Genomic DNA, 14,822 nt, shown 5'->3' on the forward strand with positions numbered 1-14,822 from the left:
GCAGAAAAGCTAACACTGCTCTTCATACTTACCCTAACCCCCTGAAGTATGGTGGTGACAGCATAGTACCATGGAGATGCTTTTATTTTTAAGAGACAAAGAAGTTATGATAGATGGGAGACAGTTAGGGCAATTATGAAACAATACCATGACTGCAAAAGATGGGCAGAACAGCAATAAAATAGCACTGTCATATGTTACAATGACCCAGGCAAATTCACACCTCAATCCAATGACAAATCTGTAGCAAGATCTGAAAACCTTCATGTCTGAACAAGTTTGAGCTGCTTTCCAAAGGCAGAGAAAGCAGAGAAAATACTATTAGGTGCTTCTAAAAAGTATTGAATCCTTGTGGCAGGTCGCCAATGCACAGCTCCAAAATGTTCCATCGCTTCCTGTTTGACTATCACGTGAAATCCCTAAAATAAAGGGTATCTAAGTTGATGAAATCTGCATATTGATGGATTTAAAAAAAAAAAAAAAAAAGGAATATAATGATAAACGTTCCAGTTGGACGCTTAAAATTGTCGTAGATATTTTTTTCTTCTGACTTTGCACATTTTGTTATTAATAGTAATTATGTTTTGTTTGTTTATTTTCTTTTGGACATTTGAAAGACTTAATCTCTGAATCCCAATTTTCAAAGTAGTACTTGAACATAACGTTAAATTCTGGGCCAATCGCTTCAGAGTGTAAGACTGCGTTACGATGGGAGCAGCCAATCAGCGCTCGCTCTGAGGAGCCAGCGGACACACAGCACAGCGTCGGCTCCCATGGTTGCATGGGTATTTCGAGCTGCTTTTAACCGCAACAAAGACACCGTGGCTGTGTTGTTAAAACATCTGTAGCACCACTGGAATAACGTTGCTGTCAACAGCGGAGGAAAAGAGAGGAGACGTTTTCTTCTAATTTCGAAGAAAAACACGCTGGGAAAAGTAGCATTTGGTGGCAAGTAGAGTCGCGGCTCGGTGAGTGCTTCTGTGTTTACAACGGATGAACAGCCTTCAGGGTTGTTGTGATAGATTTCCTCCAAAAAGTGTCTTCACTGCAGTTTTTATGCTAACATCTCAACCTGACAGAATAACTTTCCCTCACTTATACAAGCCGTGTGTGGAGTCTTCTGGTTTGTTTAAACGCCCGCTAAAGTTTTCACAGCGCATAACACAAACACCACATCCTCACCTGAAGAGGAATTCAGGTGACTGCTCTATGTTTACCATTCCTACGCTTGCAATAATAATAATAATATCATCTGCACCATAAAGCAATAGGATGGCTGGCTGGTTGCCTATTAATACTTCCTCACTATGCTTCAAGAATGACGAGTTCTTTGTAATGGTTACACCTTGACATTTACAAGGCTGTGATGGGTAAGGTGACATGGAAGATGGAGCGCAGATGGTGAGAGCAGGGAGGGAATGTGGTGTGAAGAGATGGTGGAGGCAAGAGCGATGCTGTGAAGGAGAAAAAGAAGGATCATAATAGTTGACAGAGAGTGTGAGAGAGTGTGAGAGATGTGTAAGACGTGTGCAAAAACTCATTATCATCTTGTATTTTCCATGGACGGTTATAGTTGTATATACAGGGTCAAACATATTTATATACACCCTGCTTACATTTAGAGAGAAACTGTACAGTACTAGAGTGGACTGACATGGACCTGGATTTTAAACACAGTTCAAGCACTTCTTGATACTGCGAAAAAACAAAAACAAAATGCAATCAGGATTATTTTTTAGCTCATTATCGGAAATCACATTTATTTAATTAAAAGCAATTAATTGCTTACATTTACAAAACAGCGAATGACCTTGAAAATATAAATGCTCTTCAACAATCTGAAAAAACACATATTTGTTTGTTTGATGGTAAAAAACAAACAAACAAACAAAAAAACAAGCCTCTTTACCATCTGCCATTCACTGACAAAACCCCCCCAAAAACTATTGCATTCTACATTAGTTGCTCTTAGATTCTGCCAAGCTCCATTTTTCAGGTGGTTGAACAGATGTTCAACATCTGCAGCAGCCCTGCTGCCGGATGCTGGTTATTTATTTTCCCCCATTGGGCATTTTGTTCTTTTGCAATTTTGGTTGATTAGCTGTGGACTTTTTCTTCAAGAAAGGATGCTTCTAAAATGTGTCGGTTCATACCTGCCCGTGGGACATTTCAAGGCTCCTTCTCTTCTCTCTCTTTGGTGACTTTTCAAAACAAGACTCCAGGAAGCACAGTCAAGCGTCCAAAATGATTTAACAAATTGTCATTGTTTTTTGTGATTGTTTAAAGCTAAGATTGAATCTGAACTATACATCTAAATATTTCATAGCTCCCGTCCCTACATTGGTGTGTGACCAAGCTAACAAGAGAAGGATTGTGCTGACGTGTTCATTTATGGTCACTGATGTCCCTGTTTAAAAGAATAAATTGTTGAATTATGTCAGTATGTCTTACTCCTTCAAACTTCAATTATCCAGTTCAATAAACGATACCAGACTAGAGTCAATAAGAGAGCTGGCTGTATTACATTGGCAAAGAGGATCTAGCAAGGATATTATTGGTCGAACCTGCAGGGGTGGGCGATACAGTTAAAGTTTTATCACAATATCTTGTGGTACTATTATTCTAAAGATAAAAGTGGCAATAGAATTATTTCTTACTGTATTTTTAGGTTGCTGCATCGCTGTTGCTGCATGCCACAGCAGTCTTATCCCCACAAACAAATATCGGTGTTGAAAAACACAGTTTGTAGTACTTTTCTTTAGGACACCAGTTACCTTAAAAGTGTGAATTGTATCATTAAACTACACACAGCAACTGCATTTAATCATATTTTGAAATTTATGGATATTTGTTGATGCTGTCATTGAGCAAACTGTGGTAAAAATAGCAAAAATAGTAACAGTTTTTAGGAATATCATTGATGGGGAATTTATCATGCTAACAATAAATCAAAATTCTTATCACGTTAAGGAATTTATTACGATAACTGATGAACAATATGATAAATGCCCACCCTTAGTCCAACCTACATTCTTCACTCCTTACAAATGTGTCACCATTTGTAAGGAAATAAATAGGTTTTCCAAGAGTGTGAGAGTTATTTACAAGAAGCATTGTCATGACAAAGAAATAATTAATATCAGATTTCCCTTCATTTTTTTAGCTTAGTACAAAATTAGGCGTGCATAATTTTGAACCAGGGTGAGTTTGACAAAATTTACATTAAATTCAAACGTCGCCCAATTTCTCCTTTTATAAAATTCAAAGAAATTGTGTCATCGGTCCACCCTGCAAAATGAATAGTGAAATTGCCCCATTAAATGACGTCTGTGTCCATGGTGAAACGTCTGAGTTGGGCTTCATGCGTTCTAGGCAAAGTGAGCGAATTTGCATGATGGATGTCCTGTTGAAATGAGGGAGGAGGCTGGAGTGTCAAGGCAAAGAGGGACAAGAAGGAGGTGGGGACATTGTGCTGGCGACAGGAGGTCATTTATCTGTCTCCGGGAGGTCAGCCTTGTCACCAGCATCTTGTCTCCGTGTTTGCTTCCCCTCTTACATCCACACTTTCTCCTTTTTCTGTCTGCCGCCCCCATGATGCTCTCTTTGGAATCCACCCTAAACATTTCTGTCACCTCAGTCTTTGTGCACCTCGTCATGTCCTCATCGTAAAGTCACAATGTAGATTTAAAATGAATTCCCCTCCCGCTGCCGGGTTTATGCTTTTATGAGCTGTAACACAAAAATCTACATATAAGCTCCTTTTAATCACCTCAGGCTACCGATCACAATTTATTCGAAGCAGTTGAGGTTAGACTTCATATCAGAACCTCGACACACAGCCGCTGATTCCAGCTGCCTTCAAATCGGAACACCTTAAAAAAACACTCCAGGGATTGATTCTTTTCATTTCTGGACACAGCTGGCGTTGTCTGTAAACATGAACATAGTTTTCTGATGAACACTTTTCTCCTTCATTGTCATTGTGCTCCAGCGCCCTCTGGAGTTGTCGCCAGCTGTGGTAAAGAGTCTTTTTTTTTTTTTTTTTTTATCGCAGTTGCGTGATATCCCACTGAAAAATCAACCCTTAAATTTGAAATACATCTCACAAAAAATAGTCATTTGAAAAACTGGACACCAAATAAAAATATTTAGTTCTTTCAGAAGAAACATCAAGGTCTAAATTTTCTTAAAGTGTCTCTGGAAAAAGGCATTGATTTAATTGGTAAACATTAAAAATGCTTTCTCTACTCCCACTGAGATTAATTTTCCTTATTTGCCATTTTAGTTTCATTCCCTCCCGTTAAATCGTTAAATCATCTCCTATATTCTAAGAAGATATTCGGTGAGTGTAAGTAGGAAAGTAATGATTCAGTTCTTAGATCAAGTAGTTTTATTAAACGCATCACAAAATAAACATGCAAAGATCTCCGGTAATTTATCACGTCTTAAAAATCCCCTCTTTGAGATAATTAAAGGTTTTTCTGAAGGCGCCCCTGACGACTCGGTGTTAGTTTCGTATCGTTAGGAATAAAGGACTGGGTGGGTGTTGCAGGTCATCCAAAAAAAACAACAGGCAAAACTCGGTCTGAATTAATCAGCAACCAGAACTTTGGTTACAATTTTAGGTCTATTTTTTTCAGACGGGGGAACTATTGCTCCTCTACATCCTCCTTTGGGAGTCTTTATATCCAAGGATGGCCAAGGTGACTTGGTAATAAGGCAGGGAGCAGGAGCTGCTTTCCATCAGCCATGATTAGACTGAACCAGAATAGAGCATCCCAGACAACAGGCTAAAGGATGAAACAGTGAAGTTGATGTTCCATGTGCATACATGAATAAATGCAACATTGCTGTATCTGACTATTTGGGGGACAGAGTGCCTCTGGCAGTCAGCATGTGGGTGTGGGTAAAACCTTGTCTGATCACTAATCTATTGGAGGTCTTTTGTATATTTCATGATCCGGTATATATGATTAATTTCCCTTCACCTCCTTTGAGCTTTTCGCATTTTGTAACGGTTTAAGACTTAGCCAGTGTGTTTTATTAGGATTTATAGCACAGACTAAACAGAAGGTATTGTATAACTGTTAAGTGGAAGTTTTCAATACTTTTACAAGAAGAAATCCAAAATTGAGTATTTCTATTCACTCTATTCACTCTGTCTCCTTTTAATTTGTATCCCTAAATAAAATCCAGTTCAGTTGCTTTGTTTTGTCCGTCCACCTGGACTGTAATTTATCATCTGGATGATTCAGCTGTTCTGTCAAGATCTCAGAGAATATTGGTAAAACATGGAGAACAATGGACACGAAGAAATAGAGCAGACAAGTCAACCTCAGTCCTGGAAAAGTTTAAGCTGTATCTGTAACTTTGAAGATATCATGGGGAATTGTTCAGTCTATCATCTAAAATATGGGGAAAACCATCACACAACTGGAAATTACCTGAACTGGGGCTGGGAAAAGGAGAGGATTAATCAGAGAAGCAACTCTGGAGGAGCTGCAGAGATCCACAACTCAGAACAGAACATCTACTAGTGCCCGACATAATCGTGACCTTCGTAAAAAAACCCCGTCAGGAATAAAGAAGAACTTTGTCTTGATCTCCATCACATAAAGTCTTGTTAAAAATACACTATGACCTCAGGGTTGTGGTTGTGACAAAATGTGAAAAAACTTTGCACGGCTCTGTATGTTTGTGTCGTCTCTGTGTGTGTGTGTTTTTCTTTTCTTTTTGAAGGGTTCTGGTAATGTATGCATTCTCTCTGGCAGATGGAGTGGCGTAAAGATTTACATTCAGGAGCCCTTTTTGTTGAGCCTCTGATGGACTGCTGAGCTTTCAAAAAAATTCTCACTTGGGCACACTTCAGGGACGCTCACTTCAACACACAGACGTCACTCAAGACAGACTGCTCTCTCATTCACTTCTGCTCTCTGAATGACATTAACTTTCCCATTCGGAGAGAAACGGGTGGCGGCTGTGCCGCTCCTGTCCTTGGCAGGGTCTTGCTGTGTAAATGTGGTAAATGTGTATATATATATATATATATATATATATATATATATATATATATATATATATATATATATATATACACACACCAGCAAATGTTTGTGGGTTTTTGTCTGCTAATGGACTGGTGATCCACAGGCATTACTGCACCAGACAGTAAACCTCAAGTAAGAGTGCATTTTACAGTAAGATCCTTGTCTAAATGAGAGATGGAAACATAATGAGCATTCCTGGCGCACACCGTCAAATTTCCGCTTGCTCATCACTTATCCCGGCGAAGCTTGACGGCCCCTTGTCATCTGACTGTCATCCGACGTGAAATGTGTCAAATTTTTTATATTTTTTTTTGGGAGCGATTGTTGCAGCGAGTCGTTAATCAAAGCTCCGATCGCGGAGAGAACAGCCCGACAACCCGGCAGCATCGCTGGAGCCCTTGGGGGTGACAACAGGGGACACGAAATCATTAGTGTTGGAACAAATAGGCCTCCGTTCCAGATAGTTTCCCCTCCTTGTAAAGCGCCGTGATACGAGCTCATTTCACCTCATCTTGTTCCATCTCGTCACGCATCATTTGATTCCCTGTCGCTCCCAATCACCTGTTGTCTGATCTGATCGAAAGTTTGCACTCTCTTTCTGTGTTTGGAGACTTGCGGAGGGTGCAGAGAGGGGGCGTCCTGATTTACATATAAATGACGGCAATGCTTGCGATACGATACTGTTGGCTGTGTCATTTTAGGGTGATGCAGACCTGATGTGTGTGTGGACGTGTGTGTTTTCTCTCCAGCTTGCCTCTTACTACAATCTGCATGTGATTTTATGGCTGTCCTAACACTATCAGATAAGTTTTCCAGGAAGATAAAAAAAAAATCATCGGACTCAGCTCGGAATTTGTTGCAGGCGTATGATGGTGGGACTTATCTACTTAAAGTTTGACGATTGAGAGGAAAATACACTTACTCGAGCCTTCTTGGTTGTTAAGTGAGATTTTGTTGTCCTAAAGGATAAAATGGAAACACTTCCTGCCCATTGCAATCGCTACAATCAGGCTCTCACATGTCTCCCAGAGGGGGTTTGTAACAGGAATCCTTGCAGGCTCAGATACCCAAAAATAAACCAGACAGCCCCATAAAGCCCGGCCACCGCACTTTATGTACTGTACTTATGACTGGATGCGGGATCAGATTTGTCCTCAGGCTTTAGAGGCACTGGGATGAACTGATTCTTGTTGAAAGCCAATCTGAAGATAGAAACTATCCGTAAAAAGGGCCAAAAGGTTAAGTAACATGACAAATCCATCCGGGGGACCACGAGTGTAAATGGTGACAAGCTGAGATAATGCAGTGAAGTGCAGTAGGCTTGTCTCCCAGCTCTTTTTTTGGGACTTGTCTTCTTATTGTTAGGCACTAATGACATTATCAAAGGCTTTGTTCCTGAGTAAGCTTGGACAGAGTTACAGCACTTTACCACCACTGACATCTTTGCAAATTTAATTTTGACCACTGTTAACTTTTAAATGTATATTTTAACAACAAGGGATTAGATCCGATCCGATATGCATAGAAACTGAGGGTTTGACTAGTGTGTGGGTACTAGAAATGCACCAGTCAGGGTTTTGTGAATGATTTCTTAACTTTGGTTTTGTATGGCTTAAAGCTGCTAATACTAGTTTTTAATAAAATTCAAATCAAAGCAAGATGTGCAATAATTTGCTAATGAAAATAAAATCTAGTTTTCCTAATTACTTATTATTGACTTTCTAACCAACTGCAAGCCAGTCAGAATCGGTCAAATTGAAAATTGTCAGACTCCAAGCCCCAGAAGATTATTGGGTTGCTTTAAGTAATATGTATAGATAAAGATTTCTATGGATAACACATTCATGCCAATACAGAAACAAGATTTATCAATAATCTGAATACGGAAAAAGGCCTTTTCTTTTTCTTCAGGCCTTTTATGTTTTTATTTCTAGTGTACTTTAATGTTGTGGGGTATTCTCGCATTGTTTCTTTTAAATTGTCCAAGATTTTAGTTTTTGCTGAACTGATTTTTTTTCGGTACAAATGTGCTGTCTGAAGTATTTAGGTTTAGCCAAGATCATATTAGGCTATGATATCACTGGTGATAAACTAAAGTATTCAAACTAAGGTATCTAAATATTGTTTTTCAGAACAATCAGCTGAAATGTGCTACTATGCAAGATTTGATCTGGACGGTAACGTAATAGCGTTTTGTTACCCTAGATGTGGCAGATGTCAAAAATGCTAGAGTAGTGTCTGGTTTTTCAAACGGGTAAAAGTAGGAACAATGTTTTTTTTATTTGGTTAATCTGTCTCTAGTTTCTCCTCCGCCCTGTTGAGAACATTTAATCATTGAATAAAACCAGGAATCCAACCATGTGCCACTTTCTTAGCAGGTGACCTTTACACAGCAAGTATGTAATGTGGCTAGTTAGCCTTAGTTCTTCATTTGTCAGCAAATATTTTATTGCTCATCTATTTCCCAAAAAGCATCTAGCAACAATGAATCCTCTGTCTAAATGATGTGGTTTATTTTAACTGTAAAAAAAAAAAGTAACAAAAATCACAATTTCAGCTTTTCTATTATTTGCATCTAATACCACACACTACATTCTCAATACACTCAAACGTTGAAGTGATGAACACTCATTCAATACTTTTACGTTTCTTTCAAAGACTTCTTCAGAATTATTTCCTCTCAATTTAGATACGAAGAGGCCATGTGTGTGTCGTTATGGCTGCTACTACACCTCCTCTAGTCTATTTAAACAACTTCTGCGTCCCTTTGTGTGTTAGCTTGAATATGCTTTGCGTTCACTGCTGCAAATATTACAAAAAAAAATCCTCGACACAAAATCTTTGATTAAATGTTTAGTTCAAAACATGTGGCCGTCTACAACTCATTAGTCAGAGTCACAAGGACAGTCACTGTGTTTTGTCGAGCTTTATGGTTGCTCCACATTCATTTAGTTGGAGTGATTGCGGGAGGCTAAAAAAGGCCAAAAAAAACGATTTAGTTTGACTATTTTTGGGTTTAAGTGTTGCTGCAGCATTTTTGCTCTGTGATGAAGCATAAATTAACAAATTTTTTCTACTTTAGCTGGATCTGCTACAACAGTGCTCCTCTTTCAACTCTCTTTTTAGAACACCGTGGTTTCTGCCAGTGAGACAAATCAAAACCTTTCGTTTTTGCTGAAATACAGCAAAACGTGCGATACAGAACTGTATTCGCTGTGTCTGGAATAAACTAGTTTTATATGCATGTGATGTATAATAAACCAGCGGCTAAAAAAATTACAGCCCAGACAAGAACCGATATCAAGCAGATAAGGTAAATCAGCACAGTTCTAGTAAAATGAATAAATAAAAGTGGGTACATATATCTTAAAATCTAAACGTTATGCATGAACCAATCAGAGATTTGGGTTTTCAAAGATCAAATTTTTTTTTTGTTTTTTTTTTTCTTGCTGACAAACAGTTGCCATGAGCAGCCATTAATTATTTAAGGTAGATGCAAATGTGATGTCATACTGTGTGTATGAGAGAGGAAAAACAAGATTTCACTCATATTTTAAAACAAACACAAAATGACTTTGGATTTGATGTTTGAAGCTACCGTTGCTCTCTGATTTTTGGAGTTAATGTGGACACAGTTACTATTTCTAAACTTCAAATTATGTGATTTCCTTTGACAATATAGAGTCTTGACTTGATTATATGAGAGAGAGAGAGAAACAGATCAAGTAAATATTTGGTCAAATTGCTCTTTGACCAATTCAGCATTTCCAATGTATAAACTGAGATCTTTTGATAAAATCTTCAACATTTCTGGGTACGAAAGACCGAAACTGCAAATAGCAGCCAGAATGTACACCCAACATGCTGTCATAGAAAAATACAATTTCCTTTTTTAAATAGCTTCTTACACCTTTGTTTTAAGTTGTGGAGTTCCTCAGGGATCTGTACTGGGCCTAGTGCAATTCACCCTCACAATTATTACTGTGTTTATGGCGGATAATGCTGATGGTTGATGCAGCAAATGTGGGTCTAATCTTCCAATATTTCTTTCCATTGTTATGCAGATGATGTGCAGATTTCTTTCTTCTTGAGAGCCGATGAACCTTGGGCATCAAGATCAAATCTATCCCGCTTCAAAGATGAGAAGCATGGTGTCGACACCTAGATGTCAACACCTGTTCTGCAGTAAATGATTCCAAGTCAAAGAAGGTAATTTTTCTAAATGTTCTTAAAGTCTTGAATGGTTTAGTACCTGAGCAGACGATTCAAGGGAAGTTGAAAACTTTGCTGTTTTTTTTTTTTGGGTCAGGGGAATATTATGTAATTTCAAGGCACATAGTGCAATTTTACACAATCAAGTAACTACTGTTACCTTCAGTTAGAGTAGCGGTTCTCAACGTGGGCGGTACCGCCCCCCAGGGGGCGTTCAGAGGAAGTCAGGGGGCGCTGGCGGACATTTTTACAAAAGGGGGGCGCTGGGATGCCTATGGGGGGCGTTTGGTCGAAGGTAAACTTTACACCTTAAATCCACAACAATACCAGTTTAGACTTTGAGCAACTTGGTAAAACTGTATTGTGTAACATTAAATCATGCTTGGCTGCAGCTGTATCGAAGACAGCAGCTCTTCTTCTATTCAGTGTTTGTAGCTTCATGGCGCAGCTCCGCTCCGCATCAGTTCAGCGTTACACCGGCTGATGACGCTGCTGTGATTCACTTTGTCTGGTATTTATGTAGCTACATATGTTTTGGCAGTTCTGTGATCATGTCAAAGCAGCAATTTATATTAAAAAGTGTTTTATTTCCGTTTGAAAGCTGCCCGCTTCCATGGAAGGACAACAGAAAATCGCTCTTATAAACATGTAATTACTAAAATCACGATGCCCTCACTTTGTATTTAAATAAAGAAATCCCTCCATGGGTGATATCACGATAGAGAGCATTCATTTTATAGCACTTGCAGCACACCGGTGCTGCAAGTGGTCCGACATGAAACGGGTTTGATGGAACAACGGTACCACCAGGGCAGTGCAGAGACCACTAAAAGGGCAGGTGCTCAACAACAAAAAAAGGGCACATCTAACTGCATTCTAGGACAGAATATGAACAAAGCCACTCAGCTTTCAGAGTTTAATAAACAATGATAAATTACAAAAATGTGACATATACAATCAAAGCTAACAAACATCTCCATATAGAGCATAACACTATGTCTATGTAAGATATTTTATTAGTAATTTCTTTCTGCAGGCCTATTTTGTTATAGGAAAGTATTTCAATATTCAAACCCGCAATTTAGCAAGATATGTAAATCAGAGCTAGACCACCAGACATAATTTGTCTTTACAGAATTACACTATTAAAAATATAAACAAGGGCACAATGCAACCTTTTAGTGTACTGTAATATATATTAAAAAAAAGATCTGCCTGTTTGCTGCAGTGGAGATGAAGACGGTCCATTCAGGAAAGCAGAACTTTAATGTGGAACTGCAGAAAAAAGAAAAAAACAAAAATTTAATTGTTAATGCATGTCACCATGAGAAAAGCCTACTGAGTTTTGCTTAAAAAAAAAAACTTTAAAAAAATTTTAAAATCACACATTTTTGACTGATGCAGTGACTTTTCTTTTTTGCAAAACAAACTTATTTGTGCTTGTCAGAAATCTTTTCTTGTTATTCTAAGTTTTTGTTTGTGACTCAAAGTTTTGCCTGTGATTCTCGCATGACGTCTTCAGCTGGGCCTAAAATCACAACAAAAGATTTCTGATGTGTGCAAATAAATGTTTATGTTTGGTAAAAATGAGTTATTTAATTAAAAAAAGTCTTTTAAAAAAACTTTTTTTAAAGGAATCATTACAATTCCAAAAGTTTTAACTACAATTTTATTTTACTTAACTGAGGTTAGTTTTTTTTTCATTGAATAATTGGGAAACAAATTTAAGTTCATACTCTGCGAACCAGACCCTAAACTTAAAGTCTAGATTGAGTTTTTCCCCTTCATTAATGTCACTTTTATTACATTCATTATATCTATTATGGTAATTCAGGGTGAGTTATTTTTAATTCTAAATGAATATACTTGTTGGACTTTTATTTAAGTGTTATTCTCCTTCAAGATACATTTACCTAACGCCTGAATAAATGCAATATACAATATGCAGCAAAGGAAATTAGAAGATCAGATATATATCCATTATGGAGATCATCGGTTTTGAATGGGCGATGTGCCCTTATTGCATAAGCGATACTGAAGAATGACTGATATTATTGAAGATACAGGGGAGAAGCTTTTTAGTTATCTAGCTTTGCTAGCAAAGTCGTTAGCTAGCAGCTAGCTAATAGCACACCAACAACAGCCTAATATCTGTATGATAAAAATACTGATAAGAACAGTTTCTCCTCACCTGGCTGTCTCCTCCCGCTCAGTAGTTCTTCAGAGAAAGGCAGACGCAGAGGCCTGTTAGTGTCTGTTGTATTTCATTACCTCTCTGCTTAAACCGCGACTCCGAGCTGAAGCAGAAACGTTTTCCGTCATCTGACAAGTAGCAAGTCTACTCCACTTTATTCACCAAAAACGTTTTTTTTAATTCACCAAAAACTGTTCTGTAATCTGGAAAGTTCGCTATGTTGAGCTCCAGTTAGCCGCCTTATCTCACTGCGCGAGAGGCAACTGCGTCTTGCGTCACGGGCAAAAGGTCAAAGGTAACAAGGTGACCGGCTTATTATGTTGTACAAAAAAGAAACAAAAAAGCAAAGAATTTTAGCACATGTTTTTATGTGTCAGAAGAGGGCTTAGGAAATAATAATACAAAAAAAATTAAAAAAATAAAAAAATTGACCAAATGGGCACTTTGGGGCATGGAGCAAAAAGAGCAGGTGCTCAAGCACCCCCAGCTTCCCCCTCTGCATGTGCCTGGGTACCACAGCACTTTTAAATTTCAATAATCAGAATACCGAAATTGTTTCCGTTGTTTTAAAAGGTTTATGTCAGTCTGCCTTTTCCCCATCGATATGTTTCCCGACCGCCCTGCACCTTAGGGAGTTAAAAAAACAAACAAAAAAAAAAAACGCCACGCACATTGCGCAAAATTCTGAAACATGAGTAGCGGGCAAAACGGAGCGACAAACTAGATGTGAATTATGGCATAAAAACAGAGAATCCGACGCTGAACAGTGAAAAATCAACACATGATGTGAAACACATGACGATTAGGAGGCACAGCAGGTGATGAGTGAAAATTACTGGTGGTCAATAAACGATAAAATAAATCTAGCAACAGAAAAGAAACTAAAGTGGACATAGCAATAAACCAAGAGAGGATAATACTAATCAAATGAAACTAAATGGAAATGAATGAAGAACAAAATGCAAGAATAAACTAAGAAACTAAAGTAAATACGGAGGACTAAACTGGTATGGCAAGACCTTTCGAGCAATAATTAATACAGAGGACTGTATGGCAAGAATAAACAGACACTATTTCCAGATAAAAGGTAAAATAACATTGCTGAAATGTCATGGGCAGGGGCGCAACTACACATTATTCCGGTGGTTGCGAAAACATAAATCGGCACCCCCCACGAAGGAGCGTAGAAACATACGCTCGTCTCCCCCCCTAACCTCTCTCCTCCAGACGCCGATACGTTTAGGGCAAAACGCGCTACATTTACCCCGTTATGTGCGCGAGGTGAAGGAGCGTAAGGCGCGCTGAAGTGTACGGGAAAACATAATCGGTGCGCCGATTCAAAACATCTACAATAATGATAGTAACATTAATAATAAAATAATTGTCAGTGCAAAGTAGCCTACAAATTTTTTGGTGGGGGGCGGTGAGGGACCTGGATAAAGGTTGGGGGGCGCTGGCCCAAAAAAGGTTGAGAAACACTGAGTTAGAGAAAGGCTGTATTTATAAAAAAAAACAACATCATAGTCATATCTCAATGGTCTCTGTCCCTTTACCTCTTGCCCTTTCCAATAACCTCTGTCATCAGAACAATGTTCCTCCATGCCGTTCACAGCCGTTCCGAGTGGCATCATAGTTTGTTGTATAAAAGAGGAACATGATGTAATTTTGGAAAATGACTAATCATCATTCTGATCATTAGTCAACTTTTGTAGGCGTTCTTAAGTAATATTTGGAAACTATTAGCAATGTTTGCAAGTACGTGAAAGTCATCATTGTTCTTTTGAACACATGTCCGTCTAAAACCAGGACCAGTGCCGGAGGTGCGGCGACAAACCAATGGAGCATCATAAATGCCTTCAGAAAAAAACGATGGAAAATGTTTTTCATTATTTCAGCTGGTCTTTATCACTCAAGCCATTCTCAATCTCAGCCTCTTACTTTTATGGGATGCAAACCAACACCTTCCTCCTCCTGTCTCCTGTACTTGGAAGGTATTCCTTACCACATGTCCATAAACTGGTTGAATTTCCTGTTCAGGTTCTCTCAAAATGGACTGAAATGATTGATTTGGACTTTGTGTTTTGTACAAAGAAAGAAGTTGAAGTAAAAAATTGGACTAGCCACGCTAGGTCCTCAATCTCTCAAACAGAGACTCGGCTCTGCTGCATTGTCTACCCTCTAGGAAATGTTAAGGGCATTTCCTTCCCCGACTCCCTCTTTCTCCTTCTTTTTGTCTTTGTCTCTGCCCATCCACTTTTCTGTCCATAATTACGGGGCTCTTGATGGCGTTTAGAGGCTCATGAATATTTAGGCCTTGGAGGGGAAGTGTCGGGGGGACTCCCATGTGTGGCTGGTCTGCCCTAATTATG

The 14,822-nt window shown here is 38.7% G+C and overlaps 1 protein-coding gene across 3 annotated transcripts in view; it reads left to right on the forward strand.

Moving 5' to 3' along the window:
- The first annotated feature begins 707 nt into the window (after positions 1-707).
- Positions 708-14,822, forward strand: part of LOC103479318 (SPRY domain-containing SOCS box protein 4-like) — an 81,653-nt gene continuing 67,538 nt past the window's right edge. For 2 of the 3 annotated variants that reach the window (XM_081598636.1, XM_081598635.1), the window contains exons 1-2: positions 710-968; positions 10,112-10,256. The gene's annotated coding sequence lies outside the window, so the exon portion shown is untranslated. Of the gene's footprint in view, positions 969-10,111; positions 10,257-14,822 lie in introns of all 3 variants that reach the window. The other variant, XM_081598638.1, reaches the window with a different exon arrangement.

This window comes from Poecilia reticulata, chromosome 17 (genome assembly GCF_904066995.2).
Source record: "Poecilia reticulata chromosome 17, P_reticulata-male-v2, whole genome shotgun sequence".
NCBI classification, from domain to species: Eukaryota; Metazoa; Chordata; class Actinopteri; order Cyprinodontiformes; family Poeciliidae; genus Poecilia; species Poecilia reticulata.